The sequence below is a fragment of the Bradysia coprophila genome, assembly GCF_014529535.1.
Source record: "Bradysia coprophila strain Holo2 chromosome X unlocalized genomic scaffold, BU_Bcop_v1 contig_416, whole genome shotgun sequence".
Classification (NCBI taxonomy): domain Eukaryota; kingdom Metazoa; phylum Arthropoda; class Insecta; order Diptera; family Sciaridae; genus Bradysia; species Bradysia coprophila.
In genome coordinates, this window is record NW_023503334.1 from 1075785 (window position 1) to 1092553 (window position 16769).

Sequence of the window (16769 nt, forward strand, 5' to 3'; positions counted from 1 at the left end):
TCCCGATGAGTGCTTCCTGATGATATAGACTTTCCGCTAACAGAAACTTCCCAATAAGTTCTTCACCCGTCTGTAGGAACTTATCGATAAGTTCTTCCCGCTGACACGGTGAGTTCTTCCCAGTGATAGCAGTTTCCGATTTCCCGGTGACAGCTATTTCCCGGTTAGTTATGAATTCTTCCTGCTTATAGATATTTCCCGGGGAGCACTTCCCGCTGATAGATATTTCCCGGTGAGGTCTAATTTTTACAGTAAAAAAAAGAAAATCGCCTTCGGTGAAGGCTAAATTTCCCGATATCCAATTTTTCGCCCCGATGACTTCCCGGTATCTAGGATACCAGGATACCGCATTATTTCCATGCACGTGTGTTGGTGACTTCTATTTGTGGCTAAAAATTCTCTGATCATTCTGTTGAGGTAACACCATGTTTCCAACGACCAATTATTACTGTACATCATCACACTCGCAACCAGCTCAAAATAACCGAACTACTTACGGTAATATAAGCAGCTGCCGGTTTTTTTTTCCGTAAAAATAACGTGAGAATCAGTGTGAATCAAAGGACTGGGACTCGGTTCGTACTTTTTTCTTCCATAAATATAATTCGAACTTTGGATCGTGGTTCTGTACGAACTTAATATTTTTCGGAAATGGTCTCGATGACATACTAACAAAATTTGATTCTGGTGTTTTCTAACAAAAGCCTGTCTTCCAACTAATGCATAAAGCTGCACTCCGGCTTCAAGTGAATTAGAAATTAATTAAATTAAGTGATAGCCAACTTTATATAAGATGATAGCAAATTAAACGTAAAATATGTCATAAAAGAAACTCTTACAAAATTTCCAAAGCACTTTGCATTTGCATTTAATGTTCCATCTAAGAAATCTTAACGTAAATATTGTCTTTAATTCAGTTTACTCCAAGATTTCTTCTCCTTTTGTTCATTTTGCTGTGATGATTATGTAAAAATTATCTGTACTTTTATAGCTGTTCGTTCTACTGTAAAGTTAACACAGTCATGCAATTTTCAAATACAATTTAAAATTAAATTGTCTGCTTTCCTTTCTTTAAACGGCCGGAAGAGTTAAATATTTTGTAAATGAAAAATCTGTGAAACTTTTTTCCTTTAATAGAGAGCGCGCAATATAAATGTAATCGGTTGTTATAGCTGAAAACTAGAAACATCCGATAAACATCGACTGTAACAACTAAAATTTAAATTATTGTGCATTGTGTTTGCGGTATGCAACCGCTAACCGTGCCAATTTCGTTTAAAGATTTTATTAGTTAGTTCCAACACAATGAGAAATTCTGGAACTGCCTCTTTTAATAATAAATTCGTTTGATGATCTGAGCCTTTAAAATTGCAAAATTTTATCATCTTCAAGTCCCATCTGAGGGTATCGAGGCGAGACCGAGGTCGACGATACATTAAAACGCTTTTCGTCCCTTTTCATGAAAAATTATATAAGTACCTGTCTTGGACGATTGATTTTAGGCACTTCCGCTTGGAGACAACTCGCGAAAGTGTCTAAAATCAATCGTCTAAGTCATATACGTTAACAACTATTTCTGAGCTTATAAATTTCTTCGTCGAAACTAATTTTTTTATAGAAATAACTCGAAAAAATTGTGCCTTGTAAGCCTAGCTAACCGTCCCAACTTTATATTCTATTTATCATCTGTCTTTTATTTTATACTTTTATAGCCCAGCATGAACTCCAGTTGGTAGAAGACCAACTGTTGCAAACTCTGCACTACAGTTGTAATTCCTGCACTCCAGTGAAGTTTACCCTATGCAAATTTTCGTAGGCAATCATAACAAACATTTGCAATGGACCAGGTCCAACGACAGACCTAATTTTACCCACTGTGTTCCTATAGGAATTGTATTATTGCTGAAATTTGAATAGCTTTTGGAAGTATATACTTGAATGAGATGTAAAAAAAAATATTTAATTCGCATGAAATAATGCATACAGTGATCGACATAACCGTTACAAGCTTACACGAATCAAATAATTTTTATTCATTCAATTAAGCTAACACAAATATTCCACAATCATCTAATATTATATCCCGAAATCCTCAACAAAATATTTAATTGTGTTGAATATGTTGAATTAATTCATAACATAAACTATTTGAATTATTCCAATTTACAGCGTATAACCTGATTCCACAAAATATACAACTATGGCGGCGAAATCATCTTTGGTTTTAGTCAAAATTCGTATTTCCATTTCTCTAATAGTATTATGTTATCCTACACACCCGCTTTTTCAATGCACTTTCACCCAAATGCATGTTTCTCGCATCAGAAAACTTACCGAAAAACAAACGCCAGCTTCGTACAGTTATCTGTATACAAATATTAATATATTTTGCTGGAGTGTGTATACGTCGCAGGGGTGAACTTAGAACAATTTTTATTGTCGCTGCTTAGAACATTTTTGATTTTTGTACCAGCCCTGTTGAATGTCGTTCAAAAACATCGAATCGTTTTTTAATTTTCTGAATACCTTTCAGCTCATTACCGACAATACCACAGCATGTACCGAAATATTTTTTGAACCGGTGGGTGGCGAATTAAAGTCGCATTTGCGTCTAGTTCTCCAATTAATTTAATTAAAATCTGATTGTTATTGTAAAAAAAACCTTGGAACGAGCCGAACAATTCTTATGATCTGGAATTTTGATTACCCAACGCAAACCCAGTCAAATAAATCGACAAACATTTTGAATGCAAATTTAACCGATTTCTGTGATACAATTGGAAATTCCAGATCATACGAATTGTTCGGCTCGTTCCAAGGTTTTTTTAAAAAATAATATCAAATTTTTATTAATTTAATTAAAGAAGTAGAAGCGCTTAACGAGTAATTATCCCGTGGACCAGCTGGTAATCGATCAAATGGTAATTTACAGCCAGGATCTACACTGAAATTCAACTTGACAAAATCAAAACCAAAATCTGCTGCCTTTTTCATGTAGTTCGTTAATGTTATAGTTTTCGGCAACAACGATTTTCTGTTATAGTAACTTTTAATTGTCTTCGGCAATTGCCTAAAATCGATGGTATTTTACGACAATTTTTATGGTAAAGTGGTACACCCCTGTGGTAGTATACGTCTATACCATATTATGTAAGAAGGCATGCAATAAATGTATGCTAGTCTTCCAGTTTTGAAATCCATGTACTGTTGTTATGTAGTGTTTGAAAACATTACCCGCGAATATAAATATATTTATGACAAGATACAAAACTCACTCTAGGCGAGAGTTACCAGTGTAAACACTTTAGAGCATTTTAAAGCTCAACCATGAAAACATAAAGCTTTAAGTGATCTGTTAGTGAGTTTAGATGTGATGCTGAATTGTTGCACGAATAGGGTATTTAAGGATTAATTCGCATAATATTATGTTTGATGCGGAAGGAGTTATAATAATGTTTATAATAATTTTCTTGTATATGCATGCTGAACACGCTAATGGTAAGGATAAGTGCAACTAACTGTTCATCTTAATGAATTGATTTCAAAGCTATTCAATTATGAACGGGCGCTTATTCACTTCATTCACATTTAAAGAAAAGTGAAAGAGTGAGAGAGGAAATGAAGAGACAAGGCAACAGAATTTATGTAGAATATTTATTATTTTCCGAACCCATTAGACATGTGTTCGAATCGTGTTTTTAATTATGTTTAATATAATCTTCAGAAATTGTATTGAGTGTTAAATTCTGTAATCTCGTTTTATTTGAACGTGTTTCGTTGAACCTACTTATATATGTATACCAATTATGCACCAGCCATTATGCCTCCACCCTTTTACATATCCACTGTATGTACAGTCGAATGCATAGAATTAATAGTAGTATTCTATGAACAAAAGCTTATACACCCATCATTTGCTGGGAATCACGATGATATAGATTGTTACCCTTCGTATACCTATAATTCATCCACATCGTGGTAGAGGGAAGAAAATTTATTGAAATAAAATTGATTTGAAAGCTTGCAATTTCCTTGTGCAAACTTACATAATACAGTAAAAAGGAACAATATGAATATCCTTATATTTTACGTATTTGAACAATATTTCATGAAAGATGAACAGGGTTATTGTAAAGGAAACTTAGAGTAACCTGTGGTATAGCTTTTCTTTCTCCTTTTTTTTGGTGGAATGGCGGAGGGGAGAGCTATAGTACTTTCACTTTCAGACGTTGTACAATCACATTCGAAGCTGAAACTCATCTATACAATTCCATGTAGCTATTAACTTTATAATACAATTCTCTTTACCGGAGACTGATAATGTGAACTATACACATCATGCAATATGCATCATTTTACTTATACTTATAATATGCTATAACAGAAATAGTATACGTCGTCGAACCGAATGCTCTACGTGACAAAATCTATCTGCTTTGCTCAATATCTAATAAAGAACAAAGGGGTAAAAGATAAACAAATGGTTTTCGAAACCTTGTTATCGACAATTTTACATTTCAATCTATTTTCTCGAATTTCGCTCGAAATTTATCAATTTTTCCTTCTTCTTTTTGAATATTTTTGGGAACATTTTAGAAAACATTTTCTCAAATGCTCACCACTCCAAATGGAGATGCAAATTAAAAAAAAATACTCAGCACAGGTGTGACTGAGTCCACGTTGGTGTTAATTTAAGCCCTGCATCAAAATGTACATGTCATCAACAATTTTCATAACATTATTGATCTATGGCATTACCATTGCCACATTTTATGAAAATTTGCTCCGAATCCAGAAACAATATAACTACGAAAATTTATCAACGTTTTGATAGTCTTGCTTGTAGCGCGCACCATGTTATTTTAATCCAAATAATAATTCTCATTTGAACGCACATCTAATAAACATCAGATATTATACAGATGGTGCAATCCATTATGAGATTTAAAATATTTTTGATAGAGTACCTACAATGTACAGTACACCCTACGCCGCCATAAAGATAATTATTTTTAATCGCTTTGATTTAAGTTTACGAAGAGCTTAAGATGAATAAAAATTTGATGAGAGAAGACGATGGTAGATAGTTAATCGTTTACTTTCGGCTACAAGATACAAAAACGAAAAGTGAGATAAAAGCGGACAGAACGCTATAACATAGCTACATGTCGTCGTAACACTTAAAATTCTAATTCTTACACAAATAAAAATTCTTTTCGCACAAACAATCCTTTCATGATTCTGAGCAGAATTTTTTTTACTTAGCTGTCTTGACTGTTTCTCATCGCTTTGTAGCCCTAACTCCGTCAACTCATGAAATTGCCTAAAATCAATCTACCAAAGCAGCAAATGTTGTCAAGTGAGCTTATTGTGACTGGCAACATTACCGTCTGACCGAGCATGCAACATCGAAGGCCATTTCGACGGAAGGATCGAAATCAAAGTGAGCTTAGTGAAAATATCAATAACAATTACTCAAGAATGCATTGCACATGTACCAATAGAGATATTTACGCTCAAAATAAAAATCGCAGAACAAATGTTTTTCTTATCGGGTAATGTAATAATATGGCTTAGGCAAAATCACCGCTCTGACTTGGCGTATTGGCGGGGTAGCTTTTCTGATCAAAAATGATAACATCGATGATTTTCACTTGAAAAGTTTATTTTACTGTTCATTTCGGCTCAGCCACAACCTTACCCCGATTATATGTAAGGAAACCTTAAAAAGGAGCTTTATTGTTGGCTGATACAATTTGTTTTTTTTTTTTTTTTATTAAATGCACTATATTGTTTCTTAGAATAGAGCTTTAATTAAAATCGCATAAAAAAGCTGCACTGCTGTTGTTATTAATAAAAACAATTTGACCATTCGAAAGCCCATGTCAATTTATTTTTACGTAATAACACAGCAAAATAAACATGCCAGTAAACATGTATTTTCATAGACGATTTCTCTTTGAACATATTTCTCTTTTGTAGTGGAAAATTTTCTTTCAGTCATAAAGGCAACGCTACAGTTTTCCATGAACTTTATAGTGGGTTTATGTTTAGTCTTGTTATTTTTCTCGATTTGCAAAAGAAAGTGTATGTTGAGTGCAGTCTAGGTAATATACGTGCCTATACGAAAAACTGATATAGGAGTATTATATGACGATAACTCCTATGAGTTTAATTTTATAAAAAAGAACTTGTTATTGTTGTGAAGGTCCAGATACTCAGCTCACACAGCGTTAAGTATCATCCAACAATGAGGCGATATATTTTCTGCTGTAAATTTTAAGCGCACTACGAATTGATTCACAAAGTCAGCTTGTTGTTTTGTTTTAACCTTTCACAGACGAACTGCATGTCAGCAGTTTTATTCTCGGATCTACTCAAATCTTTTACTTCAGTTTTTTTAAACATGTGTTTTGCTATATAAGAGAATATTCGTCACAACTTTTCGTATACTTCTGCAGTGACTATCGAGAGATGATAGCCGTCCGCAACAGGTTAACTTTAAAGTTTTTTTATCGTACTTTTTTTTTAAATATTAACTATACCAAATTAAATATTTGATCAGAATACAAGGCTACTTTATTACGGTAGGGCGTCTATCTTTTCTAAATAAAAATATTTTCATGTTTCAGTTGGTTTCTCCGTTTAATGATGAGTTTTATATGCAAAGGAACTATTCTATGTCAACGAAGTAGATCGAAAACATTTAAATTGTGGCAATTTAATTGCCAACGATTCCATCATGCTGGATGTTTACATTGATGGAAGGAACAGACAATTTCGATGTTAAAGTTTGACAGAAGACTTGACGTTGAAAACATAACGTAATGATCGGTTGGGTCGAAGGTTTCCAAGCACGAAACTTAAAATCTGTAAAATTGATTTACACACAAGGAATTATAAGGAGAGCAGAAGATAACAAACAAAAGCCAATCAAACAATGTCATTTGCGTTCCCATAACCTCTCTCTCTCTCTCTCTATCTCAATCTTAGGACCGAACTGGCTACCTGACGGCCGATCTCTGAAGTGACAGCATCAATACTTTGCCGGCCCGAGCTACCTAAAATCACAAAAACGGCTGGTTGGGCTTTTTCCGATCTGAAATACATCAGACTTGATCTGCACGATCATATTATCAGTTGAATCGGTTATTCTAACTGTTCGAACAGCAACAATTAATGTGAATTACTGGATTCATTTTACCGGCCTCCACTAAACATAATGAACTAATTTTTTTTTGCATCGCCAATAAAAACCAATTAAGTTCATTTTTAGGACCAGCCACAAAACAACCGCATTTTATTTCATTTCAATAAATAAACGCAAACGCAATGTATAATTTTTACCGCCCGTTATTTGGACAAACAAATTATCCGTTTTCAAGTTTAGAAGCTTTTTGCTGCTGATTCTTTTTCGTTAGCAAAAAATATAGCGATTTTGTGTGTTTTTTTTTTGTTCTCGAATATCAGAAAATTGCTCGTCAATTTTTTTTTTTAATTACACAATATATATGACCACAAAAAATATAGTTATGCTTTTGTTGAAATTAAACACAACAAATCCATTTAATTGGAATGTTATGTCAATTCCACTAAATAGCCTCTAGTCTCCTCTACTGGATGCAAAATTCTATGTTATAAAATAAATTTTAGACTGACCTGTACACTGATGTAAAAGTAAAAGCCATTACCACCGCTGTCACCAGCATTCTGTGTTGTGGTTTTAATTTTAAACTCTATAGAGACATTTACATGTACAAGGCAAGTATGATGCAAGTATATTACGATGCAATGATGAAATATCGTAATGCATATATTTATGTACATATATTATATGTGTGGTACCCGATACCAGTAACTATACTGCACTTAAGTACTACTTTTCTATATTTTATGAATGAATTCTACGATTGTGGGAAAGGTATCATCACTGATTATTATAAACAAAGAAATGTGAGTTGAAGTACGCTAAAGTCTCCCTTCAGTCAGTGCGTATTACATAATTAGTAGTTGAATTCAATGCTACCAAAACGTATTTATTGTTCATGACCAATGTACGGTGTATAATTTATAGAAATGGTAATAAATATCAACGCCACGCCATCTGTTTATATTACGGATACATTAACGTTGCAATTACATTGTGAATTTACATGCTTTTCAAACTTTACAAAGATTGGTTTACCCACACACTATAATTATGCAATATACACTTGTTATTCGACAGTTTTTCGTTACTATAATTAGAAAATTTAGAATGAAGTTTAAAAAGTTACGTAGGATGCTCGAGTTATTTAGATGAACGAAAATGATTTGGGGACAGTTTTACGTTCCTTCAAAACGGAGTAAAAATCAATACACCAATGTGGACGCTTGGACTGGCCATATATTCCTCTCGCTTGTAAAATTACTTCTGGAAGAATATTGAATTTTTAAAATTGTTCATTTGGGTTTCGCGGATTGTTTTGTTGGGTATATATTTCCGAGAATGCATTTTCAACAAATTACGAGAATTTCAAGAATTTTATGTCTCGAAAAGAAAATGTAGTTACCCAGCAAAATTCTGAATGAACAATTATAAAAATTCAATATTTTTCCTGTAGTAATTTTACTCTCTCCTGTATTAGTGTATCATAGTGGATGCTTGAAAGTACGTAATGAAGTACTTTCGAGCATCCACTACGAGATAACGAGGTAACATTTTTGTTATAAAACCAAACTGACAATTGTGTTTTATAAGCAACACGTTTTGGTAACTGAATTTTCGACAAGTGCAGAGTTTGTATATCCGAGCCAAAGGTGTGGTATAAAAGTACACTATCAAAAAACAGTTACCGAAGAAAGTTGTTCAAAAACCTACGAGTGAGGGTGTGAGCCTAACGAAATTTTTGAACGTGAAAATCGACCGTCTGATCTGGCCTGAAGTTGTCTGACCTGAACTGACCCGATATGTTTCAAATTTAACCCGACCTGCCCTGTTCAGATTTAACCTGATTCATTCGTATATCCTACGTTAGTTTACTTTGCCACGGAGTTCTAAAATCGTGTTTTTTGTCCCGTGGTTTCATAGAAGATATTTGCATAATCAAGGTAACTAATTTCTAAAATAATTTGCGAAACAGGCCAATTTAGGTCAGGTTAATTCAGGTCAGGTCAAAATGTATCCAGGTTCAGGTCGTCACATTATTCACGGGATTATTACAAGCTGATGTGATATTAAGGTTTCTGCTTTATTTCGTACTGTAAGGAAGAGATACAATTGGTTCTTGAGGATGATTATTAAACTTCGTGCGGACTTCCGCTCTTGAAATGAGTGTATAAATATGTAAATATTTCGTACAATATGGGTTCGTACGGTACCAAACGTCACAGTGACTTTCACACCACCGAGTAATTGTTCAAATATCTTTAAACTCCATTGTTTCAGCTTCCCTATATTTAGTTATGGAAGATTCAATATTTGTTTAAGTATACTGAAAATTAGCAGAACGACATTGTGAAAATGAAGGTTAATGTAGCGTAGCATATATTGTGTGACCATGCAGACTCATCAATTATTAAATACATAATAATTCGCACCTATCTCTATTAAATTACTGTTCCGTTTTCTGTACCCAATATTCGAATACATGATCATTGAGAATTTGATAATAACCTCTTAAAAGGCCACTAATTACGCAGCCAACCTCTACGTGAAATGTTAACTTAAAACACTATAGGTGAGACGTGAGAGTGTGATGTATGAGTCCTACGAGGAAATGATTATGTTTGTTACAAACAAAGTAAACAAACGAATGGTTGGGTGAAAATATTATTGTTTCTGTACCGCTCAGCTATTCGAACAACTTATTTCGTGAAATTTGAAGTTTGCTGTTACAAACTATAGAAATTGATTCTCAATTTTTTTTTATCATTCCTCTGCCACCTGTTCCTACAGTTTTGAAATAAGCCTTCAACAAACCATAAAAACTTATCTGAAAGCTTGTTGGAAATACACTTGTTTTTAGCACTCTAATGATACCCAACATGCCTATAAATACAGAAGCGGTCGAGTCATAATGTATATCATAGCGGCAATGTGATAGGTCCAATAATGCATAGACGAGTGGACGATGGATGTTTATCATCGAAAAAAGACCTGTACCTTACACACTTAATATAGACCAACGGAACCACTTGCGGATCGAGAGAGTGTATGGTTGTATATAGTATTTTTACAATTTTCAAATTTATTTCTCTTCTCGCCTTGCTAGTTTTCATGCTTCTAAAATTAGATTATTTACATTTCTACACTGATGCCTATGCAGTTACAATAAAATTGTATACACACACTTCGTACGGGTCTCTTTTTCCGTATAATGAAGTGCTCTTCAATATCGAACTTATTTATTTAAACTCGATAAACTGTCAATAAATTGTTATTAATTTTATATTATTCGGATGGACTGAATTCAATTATTGTAAACAAAACAAAAACGAAATTAAAATAAATTAAAACATATCCTCAACCGTAATTATTTGGTACATTGATTGTTTTGTATATTTCAGATAAAATCCAACTAAATAAATTCATATGAAATTAAAATAGACAGTCTGTGTTACCGTGTCTGACTCTCTAAATGCTTATGCTGTCAAATTAAACCGAAATGCTTCAGAAATTTGTACGATACGATGATGGAGGCGCAGCAGCTACTAAAATCATGATGACTAAAGTGGCTAATGTAAATCCTCTATCCAACATTAATTTACATTTATATATCGTTGCTATCCATTCCGTTTCTATAAATAAAACACTTCATTCGCGATTATTATATAACTCTCTCATTAAATACACTGATCTATGTGTAAAATCATACGTTCTATTGAAGGAATAAAATAATGTCCTGGCCATGAGCTGTCTATAATAATTATTGTATGCCTTTATGTGGAACTTTTATGTTAATTTTCATCGCATTTCCAAATCAATGGCAGCTTCATCATTATTTTTGGTTTATTTGTGTAAAAAAGGGTATTACACAATGACGGATATTTCCAGTTCGTAAGTATACATTTCGTAGACTCGCTCTATAATGCACCGGTATATGCAATATATGTATATCTGTGCACACTGTGCATAGCTCACACTACGCGAACAATCGACAGACAGTGCACATAATAGTAAATCGTTTTATAAACCAAACCATATTTTCGATTATTTGATATTCAAACGTACGACCTGGATGCCTAACACTGTCAGTAACCGTATAAATATGCCATAACATTTAGGCATGGTAATTGTAATTTCATATATACGACGATGTTTCTACTTTATTTTCGTTTTCGCAAAAAAAAAAAATGACGGAATTGCGTACCTGTAGAGTGCATAATTTAAAAACACAAAAAAGTTGGAAAAACTGGAAAGTGAAAAGTGCTTCTATTTTGCAAGGGGATATTTAACGTTAATTTTGTGACGGTTAAAATATAAGAGACAGCTTAAACGGAGAGACACTCCGAAAGTTTTTATAATCGTTTTTTCCTGGCGGCTCTCTGATATATAAAACGGAAAGTCAAACATTGTACTTCTGCATTCGATAGGCGAAATAGGAGAAACTGTAACTTTATTTTGACGATTTTCATATGCAGGGAACGTTCATTTCAATGACTATCTTCCCATCCCATTCGATTCACACCACCACACTTATTTAATATAAAGTATTTTTATTGTCTAAAGAGATTTTGGTTGTCTACTGATATGTTCCAGTATGACTTTTTGTCTTAATTCGTTAGTTGAACTGATATGATTCATCCAATGGCAAAAAAATTATTTTAAAAATCTGCTGGAAAATAAGGTTTGAGACGATAGAGATGATTTTGAAGACAATAATTTTTGAATTTAACAAGTTTAATAAAGTCAGGGCCCACATTTATTGTAAGTTTTAGTAAATGTAATTTGAAACTATTATCTGGTCAAGTGTAACGCCACATAATAATAGATTTTTCTAACAGGATGTTAATATAAGTTACCGTGGGGAGGTCACGCGATTGGCACATCACACTTGATGACAATATGGCGGATTTTCGCACAAAAAATCACTTCAATTGATGATTATCGTCGCCAAGATGATGTGGTGAATTTTTGGTGATCGGCGAGACCTCTCTTAAGTTTAAAGCCTTGATTAAACGCTGCGTTAGTTAGGTCATTCTCACCAGGGACTAACCTAATTATTTTTCAGTGGGTGGGCATATCGACAAAAGGGCGTAAATAGGCATATCCTAGGGGCGCCAAATACAAATTTCATCGAAGTTGTTAAAGTTTAAAATTCTGTTTTGTTTATCATAAAGATGTAGTATCACTAGTATCGAAAGGTGGGTTTTTGACCTAGGTGGTGCTTTTCGATCCGAGTTATGTATCCAATTTTCCATCCTGGAGTACCAAAAAGTCACATTACAAAAACCCTAACAAAATTGAACTGAATATTTTGCTATGATGTAACCACAACATAATGTAGTAGTGCAAAAGCAATCTGTATGAATAAAGTAAAGGCCGATAAATACATTGAAACTTTGTTGACTGGCTTTACTTATTGTAGAACTTTTTATTGTTGTGCTCACTGGTCAAGTGCCGGTGACGGAATGAAGCTGTGATACAAATGATATCATGATTTGCGATTTACATGTGTATTCGTGTCTATGCAATAGAACGTTCTCGACTTAGAATTGTATAGGAGACAAGCTCCTACAATGGCAATTACTAATTTCTTTCAATTCCTTCAATTACCGGATTAATTCCGTTTTGGCGGTTTCGCTGTTCATTTCCTACCAATGACATAATGATATTATGTCAATGGTTCCTATTATTTCTTATTATATTTTCTGTTACTATCCAATTCATTATCTACTTTTTAAAAACAATTTTCCACAAATTTTTTTTAATTTTCTTTTTTCCTTAATTTTCTATGATTTTTTTCAAATGTAAAGAAAATGAACAAAAACCGTCGAATTTACTGCCGTTTCGTAGTTGCCGGAGCATCCCGTAAATAATCGTAATTGAAGGAATTACTAGAAATTGATGGAGTTACAAGGAATCGACTGGAAATAATAGAAATTGATAAAAATTGAACGTAAATGAAAGGGAATACGGATACATATGATGAACGAAAGAACCAGCGACTGAACTTTGTTTTCTTTCGGTTTTAATTTTAAATACCAAAGCCGACAATCATATTCCGTCTAGCGTTTCAAAAATGTACAACAAGCCAAATCGACATGATCGCAATTTGCAAAACGTGCAACGAGTGAGAAGAACATTTTTTTGGGTTGGCAGATTCTTTTGATCATCATTCTCATCCGTATTTCCTCTCAATTACTTTCACATACTATAAATTTCACTTACTTCCAGTCAATTTCTTGTAATTCAAGGCTGCATTTCCTTGAATTACTATTATTTACCGGATGCTCCGGCAATTCCTTTAAGGGCGTGTGGTCAATTACTTGAGTAGTTTACTCCTTGGTATGAAAATGATATAAACGGAAGAAAAAACGAGCAAAAAAGTAATGAAGAATGTTGCTGTTTTGGAATTAAATTCGGTGACAGAATGAGAATGAAAATATACAATGACAAATACCCCGAAATTCTCGGTCTGATCATAAGAAAAAAGTGAAAAATATTCTAATCGTCATACTTTTTGGTGTGACCCAAAAGAGTCCGCCATTCTAAAATATGTCGTAGCATTCCCCAAACAAATATACCTTTAAAATGTTCATAACTACTAGTGTACTATAAAAAATCATTTTCATAAGTAAATAGTTGTAATAAAACCTTTTTGGTCTGTTCAACTGAAATTGTTTCTGATTTCTACAAGGTCATTACAAAATAAAACGAGTGAGTGAACATCGATCGTAAAGATTATATTACAATGTAGAATGTATCCTTCCAAAATAAATATATTAGGACTGCACAAAATCATCTCAAATTGCAATAAGAGAAAAGCAAAATACTTCCAGCCATAGCCTGAAGGTTTGAATGTCAGCATATACATTGGTCAAATAAAAGCTCACCTACTGTACATGAACTGCACTGGAAGAGATAGTGCTTTACGTAAATGTAACGGATTTTGTTATAGGAATATTTTTTTAATGCAGAGAGAACAGTTCGTATTTTACTAACAAAAAATTCAACGAAAAACACTTCTTTCTGTTTCATTGTTTTTTCTTTTAAATCTCTTTTTTTTTCAAATGAGAAATTGTCTAACGGGTTTTGTTTGCGGTACACATATATTGGGGATATGAATAAAAATATCTGGTAAATTAAATTGTGCGGTGCAACGCCCCGCATAGTCATTAAGTAAAGTCGCAAGAGTATCAGATCTCCGATTAGTAAGCGAGTGACAGGAATGACCCCTTTTTTCATCTGGCTATTCCGTAAAACACTTTGGTCGTTAGAAGCAATCTTTACAGAAAAATCCCTAACAAATCGAAAGTAATCCCACACGGACCTAAAATTTTAATCCCACATTTTCATCTGTAAGAAGACTGAAAGAAACAACCACTTTTGTTTTGGCCAATTTATTGAAGTATCGACAGTTTATTCATTCGCTTTATGAGGTTCAGTTAAGCGACATTTCTCAATTTTACGACTAGCTCTTGAAAACCGAAAATGCAGCCGTGTATTATGAATTACACCGCAATAGAACTACTTTGTGAATGCTGGAGACGAAAAATTTATATATATACGACAGGGTATAATTTCCACCATAACCATATGTTCACCGTTCAGTTTGCATATTTGTGTATGCAGTTGTACGAAATCTTCTTATAAATAAAATGAGTTATATCGCCTTGGAAATATACGTAAATGAAGTTACAGCAAAAGAGACTGCTAATTGCTCAAAGTACACAACAGCATTATTACTTTAAAGTTAGCGAATATAATGAATAATGAAGTGCATAGTATCATTATAAGTGACTTATATTCCCACATGCCATTGATTGTGTGAAGTATGAAGTAACAAATGCTATATTGTATGAGGAAGTGCTATAAGCTATGTTAACAACACCACCAGCAACAACAACAACAACAACCAAACCTAACATAAACATATAAGTACAATGATAATCTATTCATTATCAAAGCATTTTGTATGTAACTTTCACATCCCTCCAAATATAGAGCAAAGTGTTTGCGCAAAATACACCGAAGCGAAACTATTCTATTTTATTCAGTTACTGAAAATTAATTTGGATCTGTGACTATAGTTTGTTGTGAACAAAGTCATCACTATATAGATAGATAGGATTCCATGTATACTAATAATGCTTTAGATGTTTTGTGACGATGAAGGTTCGCATAAGGTGATGCATTGTAAACACAATTTCGTACTAAAAATGTAATTAAAAATCATAAATTCAGGCGAAGTTACTATATATGTCTGACGTTGCATAAAAGAAATTTAAAAAAAATTGCAATGCAAAATGATGTAGGAATGAATTTTCAATGGTTTGTATGAAGGCGGCAAGATATAAAACATGATGACATTTTCTTTAAGTTAAAATTTGATATTGTATGCAATAATATTCATAAATTATTGGGGCCTTGAATTTTTTTTTTTCATTATAATAGTGTTGACGAAGTAATTTAAAAAACGTCAAAATAATTACAAATGCGCTAGAGAGAGTCTTTGTTTGATTTGAAAACTCACGCAATCATTTTACTACTAGTAATAAGTTCGGTCTGGACCAACGGCTTCCGAACCACACCTGGAAGTATGCACATACTCTCTGAGATACCTCGCTAAAATCCCTAAAATGTGTGGGCTAGATGCATACACACATATTCGCATGACCATACGAGTCATGCAAGGTGTAACATCATCCTCCGCAACGCACCGCAACTATCTAAATTATGAAGGTTGAGGGTACTTAGGACGTTGCGAGGTATTCTTTTGAAAAACAGCCTGCCCAAATCGGACACATTTTCTAGTGGATTTTTTGATGTGTGCCTAGATAGGTATTGCTCCCTAGAAGCCAAAACCACTTTCAAAAAAATTCGTCCAAGCTTGTGTGGCTAGTGAGAGGTGAGTTATGAGCAGATGAAAGTATGGGTAAAAAATAGATAATTTCGGCGAACTTCTAACGGTTCCCACGCATCCGGAAAGCAATAGAAAAACAAAAAAAACTGTTTTCCCCAACTGATACTGGTCTTGGCTTTCCAATAATACCAAGCATGCATGGGTAGTGTTTCGATGACTTTGGAATGAAAATTTAATGCTCAGTATCGCTACTCAAAGAATTTCATGCACGTGCAATTTTTGATGAAAAAATATTTTTTGCAGCAATGTTAGCTGCTAGTTCACTTTTTCGAAGTTAGTGTATCTAAATCAATGCGAAGCAACGTATTTCTGCTTAAAATTATCTCTGGAATATAAATTTGCTTACATCACTCGTTGGCATTGAAAACCTTAAGGTTACGTAAATTAAGTAACATTGCTGCAAAAAAGGTTTTTTCATCAAAACTTGCACGTGCATGAAATTCTTTGAGTAACGATACTGAGCATCAAATTTTCATTCCAAAACCACATTCATCGAAACACTACCCATGCATGTTTGGTATGATTGGAAAGCCAAGACCAGTATCAGTTGGGGAAAACAGTTTTTTTGTTGCTTTTCGGATGCGTGGGAGCCGTTAGAAGTTCGCAGAAATTATCTATTTTTTACCCATACTTTCAACTGCTCATAACTCAGTGTGGATGAATTTTAAACCCAACAAGACCCAATCTGTCCCGAAAGTACAT

General features: G+C 33.6%; 1 long non-coding RNA gene across 1 annotated transcript; it reads right to left on the minus strand.

The window, feature by feature from the left end:
- On the minus strand, positions 1-16451 carry LOC119069903. Its single transcript, XR_005086427.1, has 3 exons — positions 16226-16451; positions 16174-16177; positions 1-12 (listed from the first exon to the last, which is right to left on the minus strand). It is a non-coding gene; the product is annotated as an uncharacterized LOC119069903 (long non-coding RNA).
- Positions 16452-16769: the final 318 nt, after the last annotated feature.